The sequence below is a fragment of the Ursus americanus genome, chromosome 10 (assembly GCF_024610735.1).
Source record: "Ursus americanus isolate L20-20 chromosome 10, mUrsAme1.1.p, whole genome shotgun sequence".
Taxonomy (NCBI): domain Eukaryota; kingdom Metazoa; phylum Chordata; class Mammalia; order Carnivora; family Ursidae; genus Ursus; species Ursus americanus.
The window spans coordinates 26,562,639-26,573,086 of NC_142136.1; positions in this window are offsets into that span (position 1 = coordinate 26,562,639).

Here is a 10,448-nt window from a genome sequence, read left to right on the forward strand (position 1 = left end):
ATCCCAGTGCTCCTCCCTCCCCTCTTAGCACATAACCTCACCTCCTACTGAGAAAATTGAAACCATCCCAAGCTAAGCTTACCCAGTTGCCTCCCTTCTACTCAAAAAATCTGTGCATCTCTCCCTCTTTGCTTTTGCGTTGTTTTGAGGAAATCATTTCCTTTGCAGGGAAACAGCATCGTGCTGTGGTGGAGTGGTTTGGGTTTGGAGTCAGACAAAGTTAAATACTCTTTGTTGACATGGCGTGATCCTGACAAGTTTTCCAGCTTCACAGCCTCAATGTCATCATTTCCAAAATGGATGTGCAGTTTTCTACCTTACAGGGTAATAACGGGTAATTAACAGATTTTTGGCAGATTGTAAACATTTAACAAATTATGGCTATTATTATTATTTAAAAAGCTGAAGCTCTTAACCCGCATTCTTGAGTCTTTCCTAATAAAGATGGCAATGATAATAATGATGATGATGATAGGTAAATAATAATTTCCGTGCCTTGTCTAGTAAGTTTCTGCCTCAATTAATCTCTTTTCTTTCTTAATTCTCCAACTCAACCCAGTTCATTGGATATTTCTTTCTACCTTATACATGGTCAAATCTTTCTTTTCCTTTCCAGCTAAAACCCCATTTTTCAAACTTTTTTTAAAAAGATTTTATTTATTTGACAGAGAGTGAAAGAGCACAAGCACGGGGAGCAGCAGGGGAAGAGGGAGAAGCAGGCTCTCCGCTAAGCAGGAAGCCCGATGTAGGGCTCGATCCCAGGACCCTGGGATCATGACTTGAGCTGAAGGCAGACACTTAACAGACTGAGCCACCCAGGTGCCCCTCATTTTTCAAACTTTTGACCAGAATCCTTGAAAAAAATTCATGCCCTACCTCCCATTTGTCTTTTCCAAATAGTTCTTAAACTCTTCAGTGTAACTCCCCTTCCCTACTTAAACTGCTCCTCAAAAAGCACTGTTGAGCTCCTACTGCTACGTACTGAACACCATCATTTCCTCAGTCTCCAGCCTCCGACTCTTTTGTAGCTCTTGTTCTGACTCATGCACTCCCTTCTCTGGTTTCTGTAACTTCATACAAACATTGCTTCCTTCTTCTTTCTCTCTATCCTTTATGTGTTATTATTGTGCGTTCTATTGCCAAAATTTAGCCATTCTTCAAAGTTCAGTCCTTGGCTTTATTCCTGTATTTTTCCTGAACAATCATAACAATTATCATAGCCTTAATGATTAGATTCTCGTAGTGGATGCTCACGCTTAGGCAATTTTGTGTTCTCTGCCACATGTTTTCTTTTTTCTCTCCTTACCAATATAAGACTACTTGTACCTTAAGTTTTGTATTCGTTTTGTTTCCTTTTCTACTTTTTTTGAGTTTCAGGCTTATAGTTCCTCTAAATGACTATATCTAGAAGTCTTATCTAAATTAAAATTGAGGATGAAAACATACATTTATCTTATTTCCTGGAATAATTGGCTTTTCCTTTTAGATTCTTATTTCTGTCATTAATTATTTCATATTCCAAGTCACCCAGGTTTGAAATAGTGAAAATATTAAATCAGCAACAATTAATCATTGATCTCTACTCTGTGACAAATCTGGGCACACAGCAGTGAGCGTGACAGAATAGTTCCTGAACAGTCTAATATGAAGATACACACCGAGCAATTAATACAAGTGTTACCGATATCAGAAAGGGGGAGTAAAAGATGCAGTAACATTTTAAATAGCAGTGAGACTTAGTCTGGAAAGCTAGTGAAAAGGTGTCACTGAAGGTTACCTGAATGTAGAGCTATGCATGGTGAAGCAGCAGAGAAAGCTGAAGAATGCAAGCAGAAAGAAGTCTACTATGAATCCCTTATTTTCTTTTTTAGATATTAGGTTGTTATGTATAGAAATGCAACTGATTTCTGAATATCGATTTTATATCCCACAACTTGACTGGATATTCTTAATTAGTTCTAAATTTTTGGTGGAGCCTAGGACTTTCCATATATAAAATCATGTCATCTGAAAACAGACAATTTTACTTTTTCCTTTCCAATATGGATGTCTTTTATTTCTTTTTCTTGCTTCATTGCTCTGGCTAGGATTTCCATTACTGTAGTGAATAAAATTGGTAAGAGTGGGTACCCTTGTCTTGTTCCTGATCTTACAAGAAAAGCTTTTAACCCTTCGGTGTTAAGTATGACACCAACTGTGGGTTTGTCATATACGACCTTTATTATGTTGAGGTACATTCTTTCTATACCCAATTTGTTGCAAATTTTTATCATGAAAATATGTTGTATTTGTCAAATGCTTTTTCTGAATCTATCAAGATGATTATGTGGATTTTATCTTTCATTCTATTAATGTGATATGTTTATTGATTTTCTTGGGTTGAATCATCCCAGGGATGAATTCCACTTGGTCATAAAGTATGATCCTTCCAGTGTGCTGTTGAATTCAGTTAGCTAATATTTTATTGAGAACTTTTTCATCTATAATCATTAGAGATATTGACCTGTAGTTTTCTTTTTTTTGGAGTGTCCCTATTTGGCTTTGATATCAGGATAGTGCTAGGCTTGTAAAATGAGTTTAGGACTGTTTTCCCTCTTCACATTTTGGTAAGAGTTTGAGAATTAGCATTTACTCTTCTTTAAATGTTCGGTAGAATTAATCTAAGAAACCATCTAGTCATGGGTTTTTCTTTGGTGAGAGGTTTTTGATTATTGATTTAATCTCCTTAGTTGTTATTAGTCTGTTCAGATTTTCTAATTCTTCCTGATTCAGCCTCTTTTTTCCTTGGTTAGTCTGGCTAAAAGTTTGTCAACTTTGTTTATCTTTTCAAAGAACCAACTCTTAGTTTCATTAATCTTTCCTGTTCTCTGTTCCATTTATTTCTGCTTTAGTCTTTACTATTTCCTTCGTTCTGTTAACTTTGGGCTTAATTTGTTCATTTTCTAGATTTTGAGGTGTAATGTTGGGGAGTAAATTGAGATGTTTCTTTTTTCTTAATGTATGTGTTAATAGCTATAAGCTTTTCTCTCTGAACTTCCTTTGTTGCATCTCATAAATTTTGATACGCTGTGTTTGAATTTTCATTTGTCTGAAAATATTTTTTTATTTACCTTTTGATTTATAAAAACAGCTTTTTGAAAAGTGTTATTTGAGAGAACTATAAAATACAAAATTGTAGTAATATTTAATATTTTCCTTATAAATCTTGCCTTTATGGCAAGTGCTTTTGAGATCTACTTTATTGAAAAAATAATTAATAGTTATAACTTACAACAAAAGCACATTATACAATTTTTGAAACATATGATGTTTGAAAATATAAATACTTGTTCTAGTTTGTGCTTTATTGGAAATCAATAGCTCCCGATCTGTTGATATAATTTGTATTATCATGAATTAGATGTGCTCATTATAGCTGGACTCATCTTAGTGTCCAAGTCTCTATGGGCTCTTTACCACATGGCTTTGGCAACAATGAAAAGACACTAATTAAGATGATCATTTTCATGATATGTCTGTGTTAACATTGACAAAGAGGAGGAATAGAGGCTTGATGAACTTTGCCTATAGTGGTTTTTTTTTCCTGTAAAATGATAGTTCTTCCTATTTAAATCAAAAGGTAGAATTGGAAAACACATGACTTGTTGAAATTCTCTTCTTTTGTGATGAGCATTAATTAGCCATAAAGTGTCCTCTGTTAGGAAGAAGCTTAATGAGTGACTACTGTGAAAAGCACATTACCTGTGTCATCAAAACCCAGATTTCATCCACTTCTGCCATTTATTATATGTATGACCTTGGACAAGTCATTAGAATTGCTAGATTTCAGCTTCTTTTATGTATAAAATGAAGACTCTATTAGTATAAAAACTGAGGTGCATTTTAGAATTTGTCCAATTATATTATACTATTTTTTCTATCATAAATATAAGAAAAAGTAAAAACAAACAACACTTATAATTCTCATACTTCCAAAGAGAGAGAGAATAAAATATATTTATCTTCACTGAGGCTGCAGTTTGGCAGTACTCAAGAACACTAATTCCAGAAATTCTAAGAACAAAACGCAAAGCAGTAGATGCTATATACTATGCAAACAGCACATACTGGACTTTCTGAAACATTACTCAATACTCCAGGACTGTCTCCATCTAGCACAAAAGCTCAATGTGGTGAAATGAGCAGATCTGCTACATTGGATAGCCAGCCTTCCATTTACTGCATTTGGCTTTGTGCTTAGGCAATACCACACACTAGTTCCTCTTTTCTTCCCAATAAGAGGATTAATGGAGCAAAGTTGTCTATCTGTTGCGCTAGTTCTGCATCCCTTTCTGCCAGTCTACTCCCAAAACACAAAAAGTGATCACATGGTAACTTTTGCAAGAGTAAATAAGTTATACTGACTGGAGGTTATATATTAAGTCATTTGATTTGTGTTAACGTCCAATTTAATAAAATATTTATTTCACACCTAAGGAAATACAAACTAAATTATAAAACCCTGAAAGCTACTATAGCAAGGAGTGATTTTTAATTCTGAATTCCTGGACTAGTAAAATGCTCTTAAGTCCAATTTTGACAATGTCTGAAATGACCTCTCACTTATTAATAATAAACACTTACCTAGGATATGCTCTGTGAATTATTCAAGCCAGTTTATATACATCAACTTATTAAATCTTCATAAAAACCCAATGATGACATTCCCTGCTGTGATCAACAAAATCTCAACTCCATCTCTGCCACTGTGAATAAATTCTAAATCTCCCTCTCTTTGCAGCACTCTCAAATTTCAAAGTCCCTCTGGGAATATATGATTGACTTAGCCTAAATTATGTGTCTAAAAGCTTAGCTGCAGGGAGTGAGAGATTATCTGCTCCCCATTCACCAAAACTCCCATAATAAAGAGTTTTCCCTAAATAGGACGGTAGTTCAGAAGTAGGTGGCCAAAACATGACAGACATCCTGAATAGATCCCATCTTTTTGATTACTCAATAGGTGCATGCCTCTAGCTTTCATAGTCATTTTACTGTAAAGACTCGCATGTAATACTTTCAAGTTTCAGACAGTTGAAAATATCTTCTCACACTGCCAAAAGTGAAGCAAGACAGAGTCCAATCACATATTATCTCTAGCTCAAACTACAGGATCTGTAGGTGATAACCAATCCCCTATTTTTGTCATGATCCTATATCCTACAGTGTATGTACTAAATTAGGAATATAAATATTATAAATAAACCCTACTTGTACATGGAGAAATAGTGGAACTAACTATTGGGAAAACATGGCATATTCTTAGACACCAACCATCTTTGTATAACTTGCTTTTATTTTAAAAAAATCAACACATCATGAGTCATGTTCTACTCAGTAGAACTGAAATTTTGAATTCCAGACTTGAGGAATGGTAGTAGTAGCAAGATTGTATTTCTCATGCAGAAGTGGCATCAGTATTGGGAGTAATAAGAGACAATCATTGTAGTAAAGTTGATTTTTTTTTTCCATTTCATTTTGAGAGGAAGCCCAGAATAGGTTTCCCTATGAGGTAAATTTTACAGCATATTTTTAGATATTCATCTACAAGTTTAATGTCAAATTTTGTTTCCTCCAATTATCCTACTGATCATGTTAAATTCTAATATTCTTTAGTGAATTCTATTTTTCTTAAACTGGCCAGCACATTTCCATTTTTTAACGAGAAAAACAACTAAAAGAATATTCACCCTGGAAGTGGTTGAATAGACATAGATCCAAGATGGGTTATTTGATATGCATGAATCTGGTCACAGTGAGAAAACAACCAAAATCGGAGAATAGTTCTCTAACAGTCCCTGACATGCAGTGGCAAAACAGTGCCTTGTTATTACCTGCGTTCTCCTGTGCCCAGGAGTTTAAGTCTTGATTAAATAGCTGCTATTATTAAATAAAATGTTGATTATGAAATTCTAGAATTGTGGTGTCAGCTATCCTTTTTGTAACTGACCTGTGGGCCTAAAGAATGAGAACGAAAAGATCAAAGCCTTAATTCTTAAGACCCCATTGAGTAAGTCTTTATCACTTGTAGCAGAAGCTTGAGGAAGCAAAATAAGTTAGCAAAATAAAATATTAATCATACTTGCAAACATATCCATTGATCTTAGGAAACAGGTGGGGGGGCAGTAAACTGAGAATTAAAATAAACTCAAGATTAGGTTATATAAAACAGTTCTCACTCTGAACCACTAAATCCTATGGAGATTCTCTCATCTGAGGAAGCAACTAGTTTCTTCTTTCCTTGTTTGAGGTCTCCGTAATGAATGTCTAAGGCATTTACCCTATGAGGACAAGGCAATTCTGCTAGTGTCGCATTCTTACCACCCCTCATTACTTCCAGACATATAACTAGAATCCAACTCCAACCTTCTCTGGGAGGAAAGTGGAATTCCAAACCTAGAGGAAATTGTCCATACACTGAAAGTCTCAGTTTTTAGTTTGCTAATATAGTGAGTAATATTATCTGATTATTGAATGGTAAATTATTTATGGATTCTTGGGATAAGCTACACTTTATGTATTTATGGATTTGTTCACTAAAATTTTGTTAGGAATTTTTGTATCATGTTTATAAGAGATATTAGTCAGCATTTTGTGTTCTTGCCATCTTTGGTTTTGATAGCAGTGTAATGCTAGCCTCATGTAATGAGTTGGAAAGTATTTCTTTCTCTTCAGTTTTCTGGAAAATTGTGTATAGAATTAGAATTATATCTTCTTCAATTTTTTGTTTTAATTTATCTGTAAAGGCATTCAATTCAGGAGTTTTCTTTATTGGAATGTCTTAACTACAAATTAAATTCCTTTAATAGACATAGGGCTATACAAGCAATATATTTCTTCTTGTTTTCAAGATTTTATTCACTTCATTGTTTTTGTTATATTTCTTTGCATAAAGTTGTTTATAATATCCCTGATTATCTTTTGGATATTCATGGAATCTCTAGTAATATTATTTATCTCATTTCTGATATGAGTACTTTGTTTCTTCTATCTTTTTTTCTGGCTACTCTGGCTAGAAATTTATTTTTTTTATTTTTAAAATTTTTACAAAGAACTATCTTTCAGTTTCATATTTTCTCTGTTTTAAAATTGTTTCCTATTCTATTGATTTATTGCTCTGGTGTCTATTATTTCCTTTCCCTTGCTTCCATTAGGTGTCACTTGTGCTTTGTTTTCTACACTCTTAAGGTGGAAGTTGTGATCATCAACTTGAGACAATTTTTTTCAAATAATACAAGCATTTAGTGCCACAAATTTTCCTTTAAGTGCTGAATATGCAATATCCCATAAATTTTGATATGTTTTTTAAAACTATTTAGTTTAAAATAGATTTGAGACATGAGTTATTTACAAGTATGCTATATAGTTTCCAAATATCTGAAATTTTCCAGAAATTTTTGTTAATGATTCCTGATTTCATTTTGTTCAGAGAATATCTAACTTGGATCCCTTTAAGTCTATCGAAACTTGTTTTATAGCCCAAGATATAGGTTATCTTGTAAATTTTCTATGAGAATATAAGTAGAATGTGTGTTTTCCTGCTTTTGGATAGAATATCCTATTGTGTCATTTAAGTTAGTAGGTTTAATACTGTTGCTCAAGTCCTATATATGATTACTGATTTTCCATCTACTTTTCTCTTATTGAGATGCAGATATTAAAATCTCTGACTATAGTTGTAGATTTTTCCATTTCTCCTGGACATTCTTCAATTTTAGTATCATATATTTTGAAGCTCTATAACTAGTTACATAAGCATTTAGGTTTGTTAGGTCATCCCATTATCACTCTTAAATGAATTTCTTTAATCCCTGGTAATATTCTTCAGTCTGAAATGTACTATGTTTGATATCAACATAACCACTCCAGCTTTCCTTTGAATAATATTAGCATGAGATGTAATTTTTAATCCCTTTAGTATCGACATATGTGTATCTTATTATTTAGCACAGACTTTTCATAGGCATATATAATTGGGTCTTGCTTTTTTATCCAATCTGGCAATATATGTTATTTTTATCCCATTTACATTTAACATAATGCTTAAATGGTTAAATTTAAATCTAAAAATTTCTTGTTTATTTTGTTTGTCCTATCTGTTCCTTGTTCCTTTTTTCCTCCTCTTTAGCTTTTTTAACCACTTTCCCTGTTTTGTACTGCTTTCTTTTAGTTTAATATTTTTCATGGTTAATTTTATTTCTTCTATATACTGTAACAGTTGTGTTACTTTAGTGGTTCTGTTACAGTTTATTTTATATGACTTTGACTTTACCATCTGACTTCATACAATACTTCATATATGCTATAAGAAAATTGCAACAATTTAATTCCATTTTTTCCCCTCCTGGCCCTTACACTATGGTTGTATAGGCTTACTTCTGTATTTTTCATAATCTTCACAATACAGTGTTACTATGTTTCTTTTAATCATTCAATATCTTTAAAATGAACTTAAGAAGAAAATTTCTTATTTTCTTAAAAAAACTTCTTTAACATATCTTGTAATTCAGGCCTGCTGGTGACAAAGTTTTTAAACATCTTTTTGCCTTTGTTGCCTTTATTTTGGCTTTATTATTAAAAGTATTTTTCTAGGTATATAGTTTCTAGGCTGAGAGGTTTTCTGGGGTTTTTTTTTTTCCATTTCCTTAAAGATATTATTCAACTATTTTATTGTTTTGTGGCTACCATTAGGTTTGTATATAACATCTTCTGCATAAAGCAGTCTATATTAGGTTGATGGTCATTTAACTTTAAGCCCAGTCTTTGCTCCTCTCTTTACCACATTTTAGGTATTTGGTGTCATATTTTACATCCTTTTATTTTATGAGTTGCTGGATGGATTTTTTTAATAGAAATATTCATCTTTATTGCTTTTGTGTGTCCTAGCTTCATACTCTTATTTTTTGGTCTTTCCTTTCTACTCAAAGAGGCCCCTTCAATATTTCTTACAAGGCTGTTTTAGTGGTCATGAACTCCTTTAGTTTTTGTCTGTCTGGGAAACTCTTTCTCTCTCCTTCTATTCTGAATGATAGCCTTGCTGGATAGAGTATTTGTGGCTGCAGGTTTTTCCCCTTCAGCATTTTGAATATATCATGCCACTCCTTTCTGGCATGGAAAGTTTCTGCTGAAAAATCTGCTGATAGATTTATGGGGGTTTCCTTTGTATGTAACTCTTTTCTTTTGTCTTGCTGCTTTTAGTATTTTTTCTTTATCACTATATTTCACTATTTTAATTACAACATGTCTTGGTGTGCATCTACTTTTGTTGATTTTGTTGGGGGTTCTCTGTGCCTCCTAGATCTGCATATGTTTCCTCCCCCAGATTATGAAAGTTTTCAGATATTATCTCTTCAAATGAATCCTCTACTGCCTCTTTTCCTATAATATGAATGTTATTATGTTTGATGGAGTCACTGAGTTCCCTAAGTCCATTCTTGTTTTGCAAAATCCTTTTTCTCTGTTTTGTTCAGTTTAATTACTTTCTATTACTCTTCTAATTCATTCTTCTTCTTCTTCCACCCTACTGTTCATTACATCAAGCATGTTTCTCATTTTGTATATTGAGAGCTTTATCTCTGCCATGTAATTCCTTATATCTGTGTTAATGGTCTCACTGATGTCCTCCACTCTTTTCTCAAATCTAGTGAGTATCCTTATGATCATTGCTTTAAATTCTCCATCAGTCATGTTACTTATATCTGTTTTGCTTATATCTCTGGCTGTGGTCTTGTCTTGCTCTTTCATTCAGGACAAATTCATCTGTCTTCTCATTTTGTCTAAGTCTCTGTGCCTGTTTTTGTGTGTTAGGAAAATCAGCTACATCTCCCATTCTTTAGGATAATGGCTTTATGATCAAGAGGTCCTGTTGTGCTCTGCCATGTAGTGTCCCCTGTTCCCCAGGGCCTGGCACTTCTGGAAGTGTCTCCAATGTGTGTTTCATGTGCTTTACTGTTTTGTCCTGGCCCCTTTATCCTTCAGGCCAGTCGTCTGCAAAGGCTCTTTGCCTATTGTGGGGAGTGTTTAGTCTCTGGGCTGAATATGACAAGTTTTAACTGGGTGTACTCTGGATCTGCTTGTGAAATGAGACCTGTCACTGCTGCCACTGGAACTAAGGCCTTACAAAACTCCCATGTGGGGAGATGCAGTGTTGGCAGGGGTTTGGGCCAGTCTTCCAGGGGAGGGGGCCCACTGTGCTGGGGCTGAAGCAAATATGACTGGGAAGGGTGGTTCTTCTGGAGCACGGGGGGGGGGGGGGGCGTATAAGCAGGTTAGGTAGTGAGTGTCAGTGCTGCCCTGGTCCTTGCAGGTGGCTCTGTGCTTGTGCTGAGGGGTGCAGGAGGGAAATGATGCTGGTGCCATTTCCTTTGTTCCTGGAGGGGTCTCTCTATGAGCTCTGCCTTTCTGGGATGTGC